The sequence below is a fragment of the Ursus americanus genome, chromosome 11 (genome assembly GCF_024610735.1).
Source record: "Ursus americanus isolate L20-20 chromosome 11, mUrsAme1.1.p, whole genome shotgun sequence".
Lineage (NCBI taxonomy): Eukaryota > Metazoa > Chordata > Mammalia > Carnivora > Ursidae > Ursus > Ursus americanus.
Window position 1 is genome coordinate 19223251 of NC_142137.1, and position 19844 is coordinate 19243094.

Consider the following 19844-nt stretch of genomic DNA (forward strand, 5'->3'; position numbering starts at 1 on the left):
CGCGGACGCGCACGCGCGCATTCCTAGGACTCCGCGGTCAGGTGGGTGTGCCTGCGGAGTCGGGACTGCTGCGTCTAGCTCACTGCCAGAGAACTTTCCCTGCAGTTACTTGAGTTGACTGCATCTTTTCTGCCGTTCTTCTCCCTAAGATGAAGACAAAGAAGTAATAATTCCTATTAAAGATAAAGGAGAGAAGAATAGTAAGTATGAAGTCTGAAGAACCGGGTAATTGGGATCTTCATCACCAGCCAGAGCTCGCGGCTACGGGACAATGTTATACACCGTTCTCTGGTCTCAGGTCTTCCCTTAAGCTTTCTTAATTCTCAGCTCAGATATCTTAGTTATTAATGCTAGCAGGTCCTTTGGTCGGTCGGCCCCCACCAAAAACAAAATGTCTGAAGATTCCCCGGCTCATTTGAAAAGACGCGCGACATTAGGAAGAATCAACTAACCTCAAGAACTGTCTGGTGTATGTGTATACAGTTCTAGACTAAACGTCGGTCATGACATCATGACTTAATGTGTGCTAGCTTCCTCCCCTTCCATCCGCCTTTCTCATGAGGAATGCGTCTTGATGCTTAGTAGAACTGTGTTTTATAGAAAGGAAGTCAGTAGGGATCTAGTTAATACCCTTCACTGGCCAAACCATAACGGGAGTTCTGTGTTCGATATAGATTGAGCACTTAAAAAAAAAAAAAAATCAGAGAAGCTGGAAATCTTTCATAGGAGAGCAGATGATGACGAGAACCCCAAAACCTAACACATAAAAAAAGTACTGATGGAACTTGTGAGGATTCTCATAGAAGAGAGAAAGCTACTGGGACATCTCCAGATGAACACTAGTCGTGTGGCATTAGATTTGTTTCATGTGGTCTCAAGAGATGCCAACTTGAGAGAAACAGAGTTCAGATCCCGATAAGAAAATCCCCTTCTAGCACTGGTCAGCGAAGTTATCTGCCTTAGGACGGCTGGATGCCTCAACCACTGGATTTAACCTTAATTAGATTCTAAAGGCTTACTTCATAGGCACTAGGTGCAGGGGAGCCGTACATCAAAAGAATTAGCTCATGGTTTTATTAAATTTATTCTCAAATTGAGACTGGATCAGCCCATGGTCCCAGACTTAAAAGAATTTAAGGTTATTTTTGTGAGACAAGACAAATGCATCAAAAGGTAAATAATGAGAGGAAGCCACGTGATAATGAGAGGTACTAACAATAAGTGCTAGAAATTCATGTGACAGATCGTTTTTATCACAATTCCAGAGACTTAAGGAAGAAGGAGGAGATCGAAAATGGACCCCGCCAGAACTGCCCTAGAACTAACCAAATGCGGCTCTTTACCCTTCAAATGTGGTGGATCCAAATGGAGACATGCAGTAAGTGCAAAATATACATCAGATTTTAAAACTTAGTACAAAAAAAAAGTAAAATATCTTAATTCTTATATTGAGTACATATTGAAATATTAACATTTGGTATATATTGGGTCAATATATTAAAAGTAATTTTACCTGTTTATTTTTTTAAATGTGGCTAGAAAGTTTTAAATTACATAGGTGGCTTGCATCTTATTTCTATTAGACAGTCCTGGCCTAGAGGGAAATACACTTCACTGAACTCTAAGAACTATCTTTGTCCTCTTTGTAATCCCTGGAGGGTTTTTCAAAATGTCAGTGGAGAGAGTCTGATGACAGGGTTCCTAATGAAGAGAAAGAAGACTATCCAGAAAGTGTGCCATGAGCAAAGACAAGGAAACAAGATTGCAGATGCACTCTATGATAATGAGTAACCTGTTGGTCTATAATAGAAGGTGCTTATTGGAAGGTAGTAACAATAAAGTTAAAATTAGAAACGAATCTGTAAAAATACTCAATTTTTAATTTAAGGAATTTAGTACTGTAGGCAATCAGGATTTGGCAGTTAGAAAATGGGATTGTATGAATCTCTTGTCAGTATTGAGTAGGGTGGGGACACCTGAGTGACTCAGTCAGTCAAGCCTCTGCCTTCAGCTCAGGTCATGATCCCAGGATTCTGGGATTGAGTCCTGCATTGGACTCCTTGCTCAGCAGGGAGCCTGCTTCTCCCTCTGCCTGCTGCTTCTCCTGCTTGTGTGCGTAGCTCTCTCTCTCTCTCTCTGACAAATAAAATCTTTAAAAAATATATTGAGTAGGGTGGGTTGAAATTAATGGGTGGTTGAGCAACCAACTAAAACTCTTACTTAATAACGTATTATTCCAAAAACAATAGGGGATTTATTTAAATTGATTAGAGTAGTCCTGCCCCTTGTCCAAGGTTTCCCTTTCTGCTGTTTCAGTTACCTGAAGTCAACCACAATCTGGAAGCAGATGATCCTTCTGATATATCATCAAAGGGTTAATAGTGTCTTAATGCTATAATTCATGAAATAAAAGGGAACATTTTTAAAAAACACTCTATATACTTCAGTATTCAGAATATATTGTATCTATAAGCTACAAACAAGGTACTCTGAAAAAGAAGCAAGCATAGAATGAAATAGAGTTCTGAGACACTAAAAACATGATTACTTAAATAAAAAAAATTCAAGGGAAGTACTGGAGATAAAATTGGAGAAATCTAGAACATAGCATAGAAAGACATAAACAAAAAATATGAGAAAAGATAAGAGTCATGGAGAACCAATCCAGTGGACTAACATTCAACTACTAGAAAAGAAAGAGATTTAGGGGAAAAAAAATGAGAAAAAAATGTTTTAATTATAAAAGGTTTTTTTAGAATGTAGAAGGAAATAAGTTTTCAGATTGAGTAGACTACGGGGTATCAGAAAATAGATGGAAAAAGATTCGTACTTGGAGATATTATCATGTAATACCAAGAATAAAAACTAGGAATAATACTAGTCAATAATAATGATGATAATAAATCCCCAAAGTTTCTAAACATAAAAGACATGTCATCAATGAAAATAAAAATCAGACCTATTGGGGCACCTGGGTGGCTCAGTCACTTAAGCATCCAACTCTTGATTTTGACTCAGGTCATGATCTCAGGGTCATGTGATCAAGCCCCGCATCGGGCTCTTTACCGGGCATGGAGCCTGCTTGAGATTCTCTCTCTCCCTTTGCCCACCCCCCACCTCTCTCACCCTCTCTTTTAAAAAAAAAAAAATCAGGGGCGCCTGGGTGGCTCAGTCATTAAGCGTCTGCCTTCGGCTCAGGGTGTGATCCCGGGGTTCTGGGATCAAGCCCCACATCAGGCTCTTCCACTGGGAGCCTGCTTCTTCCTCTCCCACTCCCCCTGCTTGTGTTCCCTCTCTCACTGGCTGTCTCTCTCTCTCTGTCAAATAAATAAAATCTTTAAAAAAAAAAATCAGACCTATCAATAGCACTAGATCCTAGAAAACAATGACAGAATATTTTCAAAGTTTTGATGGTAGATATCTTTCAGTCTAGAAGTCTATACTTACTCAAATTAGCAATTAACTGCAAGAGCAAAGATTAAAATAAAGATTTTTAGACTATCAAGGATGTGGAACTGCAGAACATTTTTCTTGCTGTGATCTTTACTCCAGCAAAATAAGGGCAAAAACTCCAGCAAATATTCCAGCAAAAATAAGGCTGAAAACTAAGAAGAAAACATGGAATTCTGGAAAAGCTGTACCAATCATAGAAAGAGGCAAACAAACATTCCCGGAAAGGGCTGTGCAGCAAGTCTAGAGAAGAAGCAGTGTAGATGGAAGCAGGAAGAGTTCAAGGAGCAGGTTCTTATGGAAGTAAATGGGAAACTAGTAGAATAAATGGTAAGATAGGGATTTTTTAAGAAGTGAAAGCTGTAGTAAATCAAATAGTGCAAGGATAAAATGTGGAAAGAGGTAGTGAAGGAAAATCAGAAAAAAATATTATTAGGAAAAGGGTCAAAACAGTTCAGATGCAGTGCCCTTAGGATTGAGAGGAGGAAAGGGAGCTAGCAAAAGAGAAAGAAAGGGTGGCCAAAGAGGAAAGAGATTAACAAAGATATAGAAAATCATTTTTTTAAAAAGTCGTCAACAAGGTTAATTCCTGCTCAAAGTCAAGGAGAATGGAGACTGAGTTAATGTCTTTGGAGATTTATATAATTGATGAATTGGAAGCAATTTTAGTAACTTTATGATAGAGATGGAAATCAGATGGCAAATTAAGAGAATAAATGAGAAGAGAAAATGGAGACAGGGATGAAAATCATTTTTGTCTAATAAATGCATGAAAACAGAGCAGTGGAGGAAATATTAGAGTCCAGAGAAAAACTTTTGTCTATGTGTGTTTTTAAGATAGAAAAACAAGCAAACATACAAGATATTGATAGAAGTAAAGAACCTACAAGAAATGAATTAAGTAAAGATAACAGTGAGATGAAGTGAAGATAGACAAGGATAAACTCAAGATACATGTGAAGTTGTTCTTAACCTTGGTTAGAGGGATTTTTTCCTGTGAGACAAGACGAAAGAAATAGAGGATGCTTGAAAATACAGGAAAAGTTTAAGGTATTGAAGAATGTATAGCTATAAAAATTTCAATGTTGAATATACAATATGAATGGTATTCTTTTAGCAGCCTTGAAATTATGGCATATTCAGTGTATGAATATTCTTAACTATTTCCTGTAAGATGTAAGATACATTAAATTTTCATAATTTACTATAAAATATAGACAAAAACCAATTTCAAAAATGCAACCATAGATTAGGTTTTAAAAAGCTACACCACTCAGTCAATATAAACATAAGAAGTGAAAACTACAAGTCAGAGAGTTCTCATTGGCTAATTTGTCTTGATATCTAGTTAGTTGCCCAAATGCCAGGTGAGAATCAGTGAGAAGTATGAGTATGCATATGAATACAAGTTTATTTGTATAAATGGGATTTGGGGGAAGGAAGATTAGGGGTAGCTTCAAAGTGAATCATTTTTGGCTAGTCTTTCCGTATCAGGAGGTAGGTTTGCCTTTCTTTTCTTTTTTTTTTTCCCAAAGATTTTATTTAGGGCGCCTGGGTGGCTCAGTCAGTTAACCCTCTGCCTTCTCTGCCCCTCCCCTGGTTGGTGCTTTCTCTCTCTCTCTCTCTCTCTCGCTTACTCTCTCTCTCTTTCTCAAATAAATAAATAAAATCTTTTAAAAAATAAAGATTTTATTTGTTCGAGAGAAAGAGAGCACAGAGGAAGAAGCAGACTCCCCGCTGAGCGGGGAGTCTGATGCGGGGCTCAATCCCAGGACCCTGGGACCATGAGCTGAAGGCAGACACTCAACCTACTGAGCCACCCAGGTGCCCCTAGATTTGCCTTTTTTATGCAAACAAATCACCCACTCAGAGTTTGAGGCTCTAACATATTTATTACTTAAAGTACTGTGTGGAAATGGAAGAATCTTTCCTTGCCAATTGTTGCTATTCTGTGATTTCCCCTAACAGATAAGTTAGGGAATTGTTTAGACTGTATATGAGACCCAGAACAACAGTAGCAATAGCATTTTCCTCTCAAAAAAGAGGATAGGTGGGTAATTGTTGGTTTGTAAGCTCCTTGGGAGCGCCCCAGGTATAATTTGAAACTGGTCCCTGTATTTGGAGGGCAGGGAGAGACCAAAGAAAGAGGAAGGCCACTCTAGGTTGTTAAGTGGCAGATTTAATAACCAAAGGGAACATACATACAAGGTTTGTTTTTAGTGTACAACAAGACAAGTGGATCCCTACACCCACCTGTCGAATCTTAAAAGTTTATACAGAGGCCTTAACCAGGTTCAGTCAAGTACGTATACTGTCTTATACTGTCTAAATAGTCTCAGACCACATCATTATCTCAAGGCTGCGTGCTTGGGGCAGCTGCTGGGAGCCGGAAGGCAAGCAGAACTCACATTCCAAAGATAGGGGACAGGGAGGGGTGCCTTTGATTGCCTGGGCTTCAGTTCATGGGTCAACTAGCAGTCATGTCTTTTTTATCACCTCCCCCAAGAGCAATCTTGGAACAGTGTGGTTGTAGTCAGGATTTGGTCATACAGAGACCCAGGTATCTTCTTGTTATTCTACCATTTTTAGGGTATTGTTCCCATCTAATAATATGAGATGGCTTGCAACCAAGACTATATTCCAAGTAGCAGTCTAAAGAAGAAGGGAACAGAGGCATATTTTGGAACATGAGCTGAAAGTACACCCATCACTTAGTCACATGGCCACACTTAGTTTCAAGGGCAGCTGGTAAATGTAGTTTTTATTTTAAGCAACTATATTATATATTCAGTTAAAATTCAGGAGTTCTATTGCCATGAGAGATAAAGACATATTTGGAGACAAATGTTTCACCCACAATCCTTTTCCTTCTCAATTAAAGCAAATATATTGGTATCAAACAGATAAGGATAGCCTCCCTTCACTTATCAGAACTGAGCCATGGGAAACAGAATAGAATATCAAGACAAACTTTTATCTCTTTTATGCACATAAAAATTGAGCTAGTAAAAAATGGCAATATATAATGATGGATATTAATTATTTTAGGAATTAAATTTTCCTGAAGTTTAAACTATTCTTAAGCATTTTTAATATGGTCAGAATGAAGTTCCCATTCATTCTATCCACTAGTAATTAAGCATATATCATATAACCCACACTTTGCTAAGCATTGTGAACTCTCCAAAGAAAAGTATGATATAATCTCTATTCTCAAGGAACTTAGAGGAACTTACAGTTTGAAAAGGAGACAAATTTAACACAAGACTATTCAAGAACTATTAAGCGCTGAGTTGTGTGATACTTTATGAGTACAAAAGGAATCCAAAGTAAAGATAGGCCACTGTTGGCTGCAGGAGCTTAAAAAACCTTTGCAAAAAAAGCAAATATGGAGCTGGGCATATAAGAAAGGTAGAATTTATTTATAGAAACTTTCATATGCAAAATCGTGAAAGGTATATTTGTAAGATTGATTCTAGAGAATAGAGGCATGTTGAATTTTAAAAGTCCGGACTGTTGTTAGTGGTAGCTTAAGAATGACTGACTCAGTAGTCTATAAACAAGTTTTGTTTCTGTTTTTTGCTGTATATTGTATCCTTAAGTACTAGCTTGACACAGAGTAGACACCAAATGTTTGTCAATTAAATATAATTTTCCCTTAATACTCAATGTTTCCTTTATTATGTGATGAAGGACTTCAATTTTTAATTAGGGTATAGCTTTTTTTCAAAAGTGAGCTATACTAAAGTATACCTGTCTTAAGTGTGCAGTGCTCTATGCTACCTTATGTGACTACTACCCAAATCAAATAGGGAATATTTCTAATACTCCTTAATTCTCCCTTTTAACCCTCCCAGTAGGGATTTATATCCCCCTACCCCACCCCAGCCACCCCAATGTAGCCACTATTCTGACCTCTAGCAACATAGATTACTATTCCTGGTTTTGAAATTCATATAAATGAAATCATATGGTATGTCACTCAGTATTTTTTTCATGTTGTTGCCACCCTGGCCTCAATTTATGAGGCTTGTTGTTACTTCAAAGAGATATTTTCCACCCTCTGTTTTAAAAGTCTTTTCTTATGGGAAAATCCCATAAAAGTATGTAAAAGGTGTTTATTATATAATAGTAATACATTAGAGGTGTTATTGATTTTTAAATTTCTAAGAGAGGTTGTGTTCACTTTAAAGCTAGGCAAGGTCAGGACAACCTCCATCCTGCACCATTGTAGTACAGCTTGGCAAAGTGATGATCAAGTTAACTTGCTGTGACCTTTTTACTCTAACAAACCTGAAAATGCCCTGTGAGAAATTTAGGCCAATTACAAAGTTAGAGGCACAGTCCCCACACAAAACCACCCTCATTTCTGATACCGAGTGCAAGTTTGCAAAAGAGAGGGGAGAGATGGAGTGGTTCTCCCAAATCCATTTTCAGTAATTTTCAGAAAGACTCACAAAACCACTAAAAACTATTATATTCATGGTTATGCTTGTTAAAAGATAAAGATTGAGATTAAAGGAAGGCACAGGTAAAACAGAGTCTAGGAGACTTTTAAATGCAGAGATTCAGCTGTCTTCTATCCATGAAGTCAGGACACATTAATGTTCTAGCATCAACATGTGACAATATGCATGGAGTACCACCAATCAGGGAGGCTCACTTGAGCTTGGTGTCCAAACATTTTTAGGGGGCTTCATCATCTAGGCATGATTGATCGTTTGATTGCCCACTTGGTATATCTCAGTTTCCAGGTTTACTGATACTGTGTGACCCAAAGCCCCCACCCAAAATCATATTGTTGGTCTTTTTCACTGGCCAATTCCCAACCTAAGACTATACCTAAGTCACATTGTTAGACTACTCAGTATGATCTAAGACCCTCAGATAACCCCATCTTAACAGGCTAAATGCAGAGGCCAGGACTTCTCTTTGGGCAAGCTCTAATTCTTTACTACACACCCCCTTAATCTTCACTTTCCTCATTGGAGAATTTGTTGTTTTTAACCCCTGCAATTAAATTATTTTTTAATTGTTTCTCAACTACTAATTTAGTAAGTTTATAATTTAAAACATTCTGAATGATTATGAAGCATCTCAACAAAGAGAATTAAGATTGGAGTACAATTACTAACATTTTCTCTTTCCTCTAATTGTCCAATTATGTAAATAGGAAGATTCTACCAGACTTACTGACTTGTAACACATTCTGTTTTAAGTCGGGACAATAGCTAGAAAATAAAACTGAAAGTTTTTCAGTAGACTATAATGCAGAAATGGCAATGAAGGAAAAACGAAGCTGTGTAGTAACAGTTCAATGATTTTGAGGCTTGGGAATTGGGTAAGTGTGCAAGACCTTCAAAGAGAGAATATAAACTACCAAAGACCTCCATAAGGAACACTGAAGTTTTTAAAAATTGCCTCTGTATTTTCAATATTCTTTCTTTACGTAAATGTGTTGAGGAGTCATCACTGAGGAAGAAATACCATTAGAGTTTAAAATGAAATTATAAGATTTCAATGTTAAGGTGCCATTTATTAATGTCAAGTTTCTCTTTAAAATAATTTTTAATTGCATTTTGATAGATTTAGCTCTTCCTAGTTTAGATTTGAGTTGTAATTTTTTTGTTGTTCTTTTTAAGATATAGTAGAGGTATAAGACTTAAGTGACAAAATAGGCTGGAGATGGAAATTCCTTCCTAGCAGCTTAAGCAGGACCAGGACACTTGAAGTCGATCAAATCACATGTTAGACAGGTGGTTATTATAGTCATTGGTCAGGAAGGGCAATGTTCAAGTCAGGCATAAGATTATGATTTCATAGGCTCAAGAGGCTCAGACTGAAAGCTACATTTAGCTATGCATTGATGTGAAGGTTCATTCATCCGTTCATTTGTGAAACTAAGTGAAGGAAACCTTATTTAAAATGGAGTCAGGAGGCCAGAAAGGGGAGCTTTCATGCCTTACCACTCCTTGTCAAGAAGAGAGCTATTTTGCATTCCTAACCAGAAGAAGGCCACCTTAGTACTCCAGCAGGAAAAAGAAAGAATTTCGCCAGACCCAACAACAAGCCCAGCCAATAAGAAAATATCACAACTCAGCCAATGAGAAATCATCATTACCCTGGACTCTTACTTTCCTCCAATAGATTTTCATTCACAGCAGTCCCTCAAACCCCAACTTCTTCCTTTTGTTTATAATGTTTCTCTCATTTGATCTGTGGACTTGCCTGTAGCCCACCATAGCTTGTGAGTCCAAATTGCAATCCTTTGCTGTTATTGAGTAAACAAATTTTGCTGGTAAAATAACTGGCTATTTTCCTTGTAAGGTTAACATATTCAACTGATACATAAAATGAGCACCTACTATGAGTCAGCAGACACAGTAGTAAATAAGACAAACACTGTGCTGGCTTTTAACAAATGATAGTTAGGTTTCACTGTTCAAGTACCTGCTATTTGCCAGGTATTGTGCTAAGTGTTTCTTCTGGAACTCTAAAAGTGTTTATTATTCTCACTTTTATTATGTAGATTTCATAGGTAAGGAAATTGAGACTTAGGAGGTCGGCAGTCTGTCTGGAAGAGAATGTCTAAGGACAATTTGGCACCCCCTCTAAAGCTGAACTTTCTTGCTATCAAAAGGTTCTTGCTAGTAGTAATGGACAGTTTCTCAGTATGAAAAAGTGTTTTTATCTTCTCCAGGACTTTTCAATTTCTTTGCTGGATACAGGAGCGCCATCTTTTGGCAAGATGTGGAATTTCATAAAGAAGGACTTAACCAGGGAACTGATGACAAACTAGTCAAGAGTTACCTTATTCTCTTCTTTATTAAATGGATTGTTGTCTAGGGTTCTCATGTTTTCTAAACTAGGAGAAGGGACTTATTTTGGTTACAGGTCTTATCAGTTGGTGTTTATTTTGCTTTTATGCAGAAGAAAGAAAAACAGAGACAGATAATTAATTTTAGTGTATTAGTACTTAAGATATATATTCAAGGTTGGTTACAAATAAGTTCTTCCTTAAAAATGTGATGTTGACCTCACGGATACCACATTTACCATTTTAAAATCTGGGTTCAATTAATAAACAAAGAGAAAAATTGTCCAAACCCGAACATAAAGTCTCAGATTTACACAACTCTGAACAGATCTAGTTACTTAACAACCACTAAAGTGAATTAAAAAAAAAAAATTCTGACATATGTGCTCTTTGGGAGAATTTTTCCTTTTAAGCCTTCACAAAGACACAGCAAGAAATTATAAATACATATATAAGCAAAACAAGATTAAGCAACACTTCTCCATTGTGTGTGTAGCACTAATTATAGTGTTTCCTTTTATAAAAGCAGAAATAGTATAATATCTTCTCATAGTTTGAGACACTGGAAATAGACGACTATATTCTAGCAATAGCAAGCTTGTATCTTGAGACCGCCTCCCACGGACATGAACAGTATTACTACTGCCCACAGCTGACATCAGTCCCGGATTCTGTCTTTTTCTGTTTAGCCATTTTTTAACCTAAATGAACCAACTCAGCTTGCCAGGAATTACAAGCTTAAAGAATAGTATTTTAAGTAAGAGCAATATTTACTAAAATTTTAATTTAATCTCTATATTGAGCAAGCATAGCTTTTTGATAGAACTAAAATGAAATGTTTTTTCTCTCACCATTCCTTTAAATTTTATTAGGGTAGAGTACCTATTCCTGGATGAAAACCTTGGTGGGATCTATGGTTTTATTGTTGTTGTTCGTTGACTTTTAAATAATATAACTTTCCATTGCCATTTTAGGTCACAGATACTATTACAATTCAGTAATTAGAGTATTTAATACTAGACTATTTGTTACTGTGTAATAATGAAAATTCATAATTGGAGATAGTATTAATTCTCCCTTGCAATAGGTTAAGCCTACTTAGAGCTGAAAGCCCGAACCGAAGAACTGGAGTGGGCCTTCTGTCTTCTTTCTTCATTGCATGACATCATATCGCTATCATTTCCAAGGCCACATACAGCCCTTAGGAGGTGGGAGAATGATAGGAAGTCAGGAGATACAGGACATTTCTTACTTCACTGCAAATCCTAATTGTTTCCTTCTCTGTGTCTAAAGGCAGGGACCTCTGGCAGGTCCCGGTAAATGATTAAAACAGAATCTTTCTCTTTGGAGACACCTTTGAGGACTCGTTGAAGGTTCCCAACTAGACCATTCCACCTCCTGCAATTCATTAGTTGATGCATCTTTCCTCGTTCAGGTCCTGGGAAGCCTGAAGTGCATCTACACTTGCTTTTTGAGAGGAACTCTTTACTCTTCCAGATGGCTTTTTGGGACAGAACCCAAGATGAACCACTCTAGCTCTTTTTCCCTTGGCTTACATCCCTCGCCCTGATAAGTTTTAGGAAATAAGGCTGGTCCTGAACCAAAAACACTCTCCTGGCTCTACCACTAAGCAGCCAGTCATCCTCAGCCACTACATTTTCTGGGGCAGAGGTAGTAGAATCAGTCACCCCTCAGTCTATAGTCCACTTAAGATTTTGGGAACAGCAGTACAACACTAGTTCTTTGCATTTTCCAACTGCAGAAAACACATTTCAAAGCTCTCCTATGGTCCCTGGCAGTACTCCTCACTAGACTTGAGGTTAGAAGGTCCTACACAGCTATGCCTATTCCCCTCAGAGGGTGGCTACTGTTAAACATTCAGCTGAGTAACTTAAAAGATAAATTGGTTTTTTTGGATGATTCATGGATCAGGGCCCATCCCATCTAGCAAATAGAAAAGAGATCCCTCGAGATGTAGAAAAGGAAGATTTTTAAAGGCAGAGAGGGAGCAAGAAAATAAAATTATTGGCAAAGAATGCATTGTTTTAGGCAAAGTTGCCCTCCTAAGGGGAATGGAGGGTTCTATTGGTAGATTTCCTAATGCTATCAGGGAAATTCCATGTTGACTGGTTAAGGGTTACATTACTGGGGGGATTGAAACTGCAGTGAAATATTCAGTCTTAATGTGGGGTTTTAATATGAGTAACTCCATTTTGGGCCTGTGGATGTATTTATTTGTTTGTTTATTTATTTATTTTTTTGACAGTACTCACAACAGAGTGGCAGCTCTGTAAAGAAGCTACTCCTTTACTTTCTCTGATGCTTTTTTTTTTTTTAATCCTTGCTCTGGTTGAAGCCTCAATGAATCATGTAAAAATGTCTTGAATGCATTTCTTTTATCAACCCGTGTATAGAAGGGAGAATGGCTCATCTTCAGTTGAGCATCCTGTCATCTGTTGGTGCTTCAACAGAAACTATGACAGGAATAATCCCATTCTAAGATCCCGTTAGAAATAGAAGCACAAAGAAGTGGGACACATCATACAATCTAGGTGTGAATAGCATTAGTACATGTCAGACTAGGGTCTAAATATTTCTTAAAATTGTGTCTTTTTTCCCCATCTCTATTACCATTCTATTGAAGTTTTAAATTCAAAACTTTATAATCTCTTACCAGTACTGTTGGAATCACTTGTCTCTGCCTTGGGCTTTATCCCAGTTAAATGTATTCTTCATAATACCACCAGATTGGTTGACCTAAAATGCAAACGTTAGTTACCTTGTCAGTTATTTGCTTTAAATCTTTGAAAATCTCCCAATATCATTGCCCTAGATGCAAGCTTCTTAAATGTTAGAGTACGTAAAAATGACCCTGGAATCTTGTTAAATTTCAGATTCTATTTGAAGGTTGGGAATGTGGCCCCCAATTCTGCATTTGTATAAACCTCTGTGGTAATGTTACAGCTCCAGCTGCTGCTCCAAGAACCACTCTTTGAGTACCAGGGGCCTAGAGAAGTTTCGGCTCCTTAGCTGTGCCCATTTAAAGACCTAACTGAACTGAACTATATTTCATCTCTTACCTCTCACCACAGCTACAGTTTAGAGTTCCCAGAAAAAAATTATGCCGTTTCATATCTGGTATCCTTTTTTTCTGTTGTTTTGTTTCTTATTTTGCTTATGTTTTTTGATATTTTACGTATGGTAGTAGTAACTGAGATCTCCTCCCCTCAAAGTTTCCTTCAGCTCCAGAAAGCAATTCCCTACATCCACAAATTGGTTTGGTTTTATATTATTTTCCTGTGGCTGCTAATAGAAATTATCCCAAATTGGGTGACTGAAAAATAAATACATAAATAAATGTACTCTCTCACAGTTCTGGAGGTCAGTGCCCCAAATCAAGGTGTCAGCAGAGCTGTGCTCCCTCCCATGGCTTTAAGGAAGAATCTCTTGGAGGCTCCAGGAATTCCTTGCCTTGTGGCTTTAATCTGTGATCACATTGCCTCCTTCTCCTCATAAAACACTCTGCTTTATATTTATAAGAATGTATGTATTTTCATTTAGGACCCATCCAGATAGTCTAAGAAAAATTCTACCTCTCAAAATCTTAATCACAGCTTTTGTATATGAGGTGAAATGCGCGCCTGTCATATAAGGCAATGTTGACAGGTTCTGAGGATTAGGATGTGGTGGGGATCATCACCACTTAACCCACTACATGCCTCTTTTTAGAGCACATGGCATCATAGGAATAATAGCTACCATTTATTTTATTTATTATTATTCTTTTAGGACATTTTCCCTGATTCCTGGTACTTATTCAAATACCCTTGTGCTTATCTTTTACATATCAGATATCACACTGTACTATATATGTTAGTTCTCTTTCATGTCTTATTTAACATGTGTATTTATATATTATGTCATATATAACAGGGATACTACTATCTGTGACATAATAGGTGCTCAACAAATATGATAAAGATTTTTCTTTAGGGGGCCTTTCTTATTGTCCATACTGGAATAGGTACTTGTACACACATAGAGCACTGAACTTCTACTTTTTAGCACTTACTGTTTTGTAATTAGATATTTCCTTGTGTATTTGTTTGGTGTCTCCCCCCCACCCCTAGATTATAAACTCCATAAGGGTAGGGACCATGTGTTTTTTCCATTGTCCTTTTCTTGTTCCTTGCATAGTGCCCAGCACAGGGTATTTGCTCAGAAGTACTTGTTAAGTGAATGACCAGTTAAATAAATGGATCCATGTAAGAGAAATTGATGAAGGAAGTGGTACTCTTAAGGTTTAATTTAATGTCAGGAGTTGCAAAGGGAAAGTGTTCTGGAAAAGAGGAAGAGTGTAAGAGGGTTTCTTGAAAACTAATTGGAATACTACTTAAGGATAGAGTGGGAAGAAGGCATCAGGGGGTAAGGATGGAGCAAAGAACAGGGCCCTGATAACAGCGATTATTTATTGGAGGTTTATTATGTGCCAGCCCATTAGCCATTTACTCATGTAATAAAAGTATGACTATACCCTCTGAGTAGCCTCTTTTCTTGCACCCAGCACACTTTGGGAACAGACTTGGCACTTTTTCTGGCATTTCTTACAAACACAAGTCCAACTTCAAAAACACTGGTTAGTAACATAAATGTTACAAATTTTTGGTGAATAACCTGTCTTGCATGTATGGAGCAAACTTCAAGCAAGCTTCTTCAGCAGCTATCTGTGTTCATCTCTTTCTGCATCTGTGCAGGCTCTAGATCTTCTCTCTATTTCTCCCTTTGCCTATACTGATTCCCAGGTCCTATATTATAATGAGGCATTTTGTTACAGTACCTTCACAGTAAAAGAAAATTAGTAAAGCAGTAAGCTGTAGTTTATTTCTTTAGACTTAAATTACCTCATTTATTTTAAACATCATAACAACCATAGGAGGCACAATTTTATAGAGATATAAAATGATTAAATAACTTATCCAATGTCACACAAGTAATAAGTAGTAGTGCTAGATTCAAATCCATATCTTTTAGTGCCAAAGTCTTATGATTTACCATTATTCAAATGCAGCACTTTGACGTTATATTGAAATATCCATCTGTGCTTGGCCCCTAGACAAATGCTTCCAAAGAGAGATCACTCACTGGGGATCACCTAAAAGAATTAATGAAACAGAACCTCTGGGAGTGGGGCCAGGTCCTACATTTTTAACAACCTCCCTGGCAATTCTTATGCACAATAGCATTTAAGAGACCTTTGCACTGAACTACAACCACTTCAAGAATGAAGCTCGTGGTTTATTCATCTTTGTGGTTATTTATCTTGTCATCAGTGACTTGCACAGTGCCTAACTTAGAATCAGTATAAAAATAAGTGTGTTGAGTTAAACCAAATTGATTTAGAGCTTCTCCTAACACTCTTCAGTGAAGACTACTTTCAGAATCTGAGATGGAAGTGACTTTCAAGTGAAGATTTAGCTGTAAGATTTAGAAGGAATCAGAGCAGAAAACTTATAGGTCATTAGGCTACTTAGAAATCTAGCAGTGTATTATGCTCACATGCTACTAAGTGAAACTTCAGTCAACCTCAGAGCTTAGACCTGGGTGCTACTTACACTATTGAGTGGCCCTGACTTCAAAAGATTTATTCAAAGGGCACTCAGCCTCTTCTCTGGTATCTTTTCCCATTAGCAAATTACCCTCTAGGGGATAGGTCTACAGAAAAAACTCTGGTCACATGTTCTGGATAAAGAAACAACCCCCATAGGAGAAAAATCAGCAATAAATTGACCATCTGAGGCCTCCCAACTTGTGGAATATAAATTATATTTCAGGAAAATACATTTCATTGGAAAAGGACCTGAAGAAACAGAGCTGAATGAAGTATCATAGGTTCAAGGTCTCCCACCTCCGCCTCCCTCCTCTAGCAGAGCCTCACTTTCCTGAATGGAATTATATTTCTCTGGGGTCCAAAATGAATATGGGAAGATCCATCACACCTTCTCAGACAGTGATGCACCATTTTGAGGTCTTTATTCTGATTCATTATTTTGCTGCTGGAGTTTAATCTTTAAGTAAATTTTCTTAAATACGGTGAATGGATGATGTATTTTTTGAACTTTTGCATTTCCAAGATATTTTTTTTTTCAGTTGCTTTCAAATGAAAGACAGTTGCCCAGGTTTTAAAGTCTTTAGTTTAATGAGAGACTATGGACTATGAGAAACAAACTGAGGGCTACAGAGGGGAGGGGGGTGGGGGAATGGGATAGGCCGGTGATGGGTAGTAAGGAGGGCACGTATTGCATGGTGCACTGGGTGTTATACACAACTAATGAATCATCGAGCCTTACATCGGAAACCGGGGATGTACTGTATGGTGACTAACATAATATAATAAAAAATCATTATAAAAATAAATAAATAAAGTCTTTAGTTTAAAAAAAAATTTTTTTTTTTGTTTACTTGAAACTTAAAATGTTTCTGCTTTCTACTGATATTTGTTATTTAGTAGAGGAAACTGAAGCAGTCTTTTGGGGAGCAAAAATTCCAGTCCCCCTTAAGGTCCTCCTAGTTGAAGTAGGAATCAAATTGACATGAGGCAGATTAACAGGAGAAAATTAAATCTAATAGCATAGTTACTAAGAACCATAGATAGGAAGTTCCAAAGACAGGCAAAGTAAGGTATGTATGTCATTCTGAACTAAGGAGAAGGGGGTAGGGATCCAGATCTTCAAAGAAAAGGAATGCAATCTTCAGGAAGAATGAAAAAAGAGTAAATGTTTGGTAAACAGATGTTTTCTGGGCCTCAGAAAAAATGAAACAAAGATCAAACAGGCTTTGATCTAGGTTCCTTCCCAGTCTAGCATACCTGGTTCTTACCATAGTGTAGTTATCTATGGTGACCGCTCTCTTCCTGGAGCAGGTCCTCTATCAAAATTCTTTTAGGCAGTTGTGTGGCAGATAAAGAGCTTTTCCTAAATCCGCTGGATCTTGATTACTTTTAACTCAAAATAATCTTTATGCCAAAGCAGCGTATTTTGGAGGGACCAGTCTTGATCGTCTTCAAGTCTAATAGTCTCTTTCATGGGAAGTATTTTTTTATATGATGTTTATATATTTTCTTTAATACATTTCATTCTATAATAAGTCTATCTCCAGACTTCTTTGGATTTCTCCTAGGAAAGATGTAAGCATTTCTCATCTGTATACTAACATCTTTTCTTTACTTAGGGATTCTTTCTTCAGCTGTCTTTAATTATTTTTCTAATTATTCTGATTTCTTATTGAAAAACACCTAAAATTTTTATATTGTGTTTTTATTCCTGTCTTCCATATCCATCAAAGTCTACCTTACAGTTTTTCCATATATATATATATATAAAAAGAGGTTAACCATCCAATAGTTTCTTTTCTGCATTCCACTATGCATGTTAGTATTTCTGTTATATTACTCATTTTTTTGCTTTCGTTCCTTATTTTACATGCTTTATCTCATTCTTTCTTGTTTTAATGTCACACTATTTTATCCTAATAACCTGCTCTTCTTTGATATAGGCCAGGAACGTGTCAAACCAAGGATGCTAAATGCTTTCCTAAAATCTCTCAGCTTTCTTGATGAAAATGCCAAGAAAATTCAGTGGGAAAGAGTCCCTTTTCAGCAAATGGTACTAGAACAGTTGAATATCCACATGCAAAAAGATGACATTGAACTCCTACCCCACACCATACACAAAAAATAATTTCAGGGCTCCTGGGTGGCTCAGTTGGTAAGCTTCCAACTCTTGATTTTGGCTTAGGTCATGATCTCAGGGTTGTGAGCACCGTGTTAGGCTCCCTGCTAGGCGTGAAGCTTGCTTAGGATTTTCTCTCTCCCTCTCCCTCCTCCCCTCCCCCCTACTTGTGTTCTCTCTCTTTCTCTCTCTCGAAAAAAATAAATAAAATAAAAAAATAAAAAATAATTTAAAGTGGATCACAGACATAAATGTAACAGATAATACTTTAAAACTTTCAGAAGAAATTATAGGAGAAAATCTTCATGATTTCTCAGATGTGATAGCAAAATACAAATGATAAGAGAGAAAAATGATACATTGGACTTAATCAAAACTAAAACCTTTTGTGTTTCAAAAGATATCCTCAAGAAAATGAAAAAAAAAAATCCCACAGAATGGAAGAACATACATGCAAATTGTATATCCAACAGTGAACCTATATCCAGAATAGTTAAAGAATTCTTCCAACTCATTAATAAAAAGGTAGATAATCCAATTAAAAATAGGCAAAAGATCTGAATAGACATTTCTGCACAAATGGCTGATAAGGATATAAAACAACAACAACAACAAAAACATTAGCTCTCAAGGAAACGCAAATCAAAATGACAGTGAGATTCTCATGTACTAGAATGGATATATTGAAAAGGGCAGGTAATAACAACTGTTGGAAGATGTGAAGAAATTTGAACCCTCCTACACTGTTTGTGGGAATGTAAAATGGTACAGCTGTTTGTAAAACAGTTTGACAATTCCTCAAAAAGTTAGGCATTGATTTAACATAGGACCCAACAGTTCTACTTTTTGGAATCTACCTAAGAGAAATAAAAAATGAAAATATCCACATAGAGACTTTTAGCATTATCCACAATAGCTAAAAAACAGAAGCAACACAAGTGCACATCAACGGGATAAACAAAATACAGTACAATACTCTTCAGCAATAAGAAGCAATAAGAAAGAAAGCAGCGCGGATACATCATACAACATGCTTGCCTAATGCTGGGGGTAGGGGGTGGGGATGGAAAATACCTGTATATAGGCATGTGATTTCTTTTAATTATTTAAATGTTTTAAAATTATGTGATGATTGTACAACTCAGTAAATATAAAACATTTCAATTATTTCAATAAATGAATTTTATGGTATATAAATTCTATCTCAATAAAACTATTAAAATCACCCAGGTAGTTTTGTGTGTAATAAAAAACTTTCAGTGACCCACTATTTGTTCAATTTGATGTTCTTTCTCTTTCCTGAAATCCCCCTTCATAAACACTGTGTTGACTTTTTCTGCCCTCATCTTCAAACAGAGTTGTAGTCAACAGGCAATGTGTAAGACTTGCCATTACTCTATATCTAGTTAGGTGCTTGTCAAATTCTCTTCGCAATTTATGCGTAGATACCAGGTTGAGGTACATAACTTTTGGTAAAACATTCAGGAGGAGATAATGTATTAAATAGGTTGGTTCCCCAATCAAAACTTCCTTCTTGGGAAATCAGTCAGGATTGACAGAATAAATTGAACAGCCAGAGGGAGAGAGGGGGCCATATTGTGGAAGGTAGGAGGTGTGGTTACATGGTTTGGGGGAGAAACGGATTGCAGCTGCTGCAGAGGGGATGGAGTCCTGGTCATGGGGAGAGATAAGAGAAAGAGAGAGAGGACTGCACAGGGGATTGAACAGGGAAAACACTTTCCCAAAGCCATCAACTGGGAAAATCAGAGAGGCCAATTTTCATGAGTTTTTACAACCAGTGGGGCTCAAAGACTGGAGTTTTAGAGGTCCGAGGTGTGGCTGGAATAGAG

General features: G+C 37.1%; 1 long non-coding RNA gene across 2 annotated transcripts; it reads left to right on the forward strand.

Moving 5' to 3' along the window:
* The first annotated feature begins 39 nt into the window (after positions 1 to 39).
* LOC148109244 (uncharacterized) lies at positions 40 to 19150 on the forward strand. Of its 2 annotated transcripts, none has more exons than XR_015726030.1 (3): positions 40 to 200; positions 1266 to 1378; positions 17819 to 19150. It is a non-coding gene; the product is annotated as an uncharacterized LOC148109244 (long non-coding RNA). The 2 variants fall into 2 exon arrangements; XR_015726031.1 differs by lacking the exon at positions 17819 to 19150 and adding an exon at positions 16099 to 16612.
* The last annotated feature ends 694 nt before the right edge of the window (positions 19151 to 19844 follow it).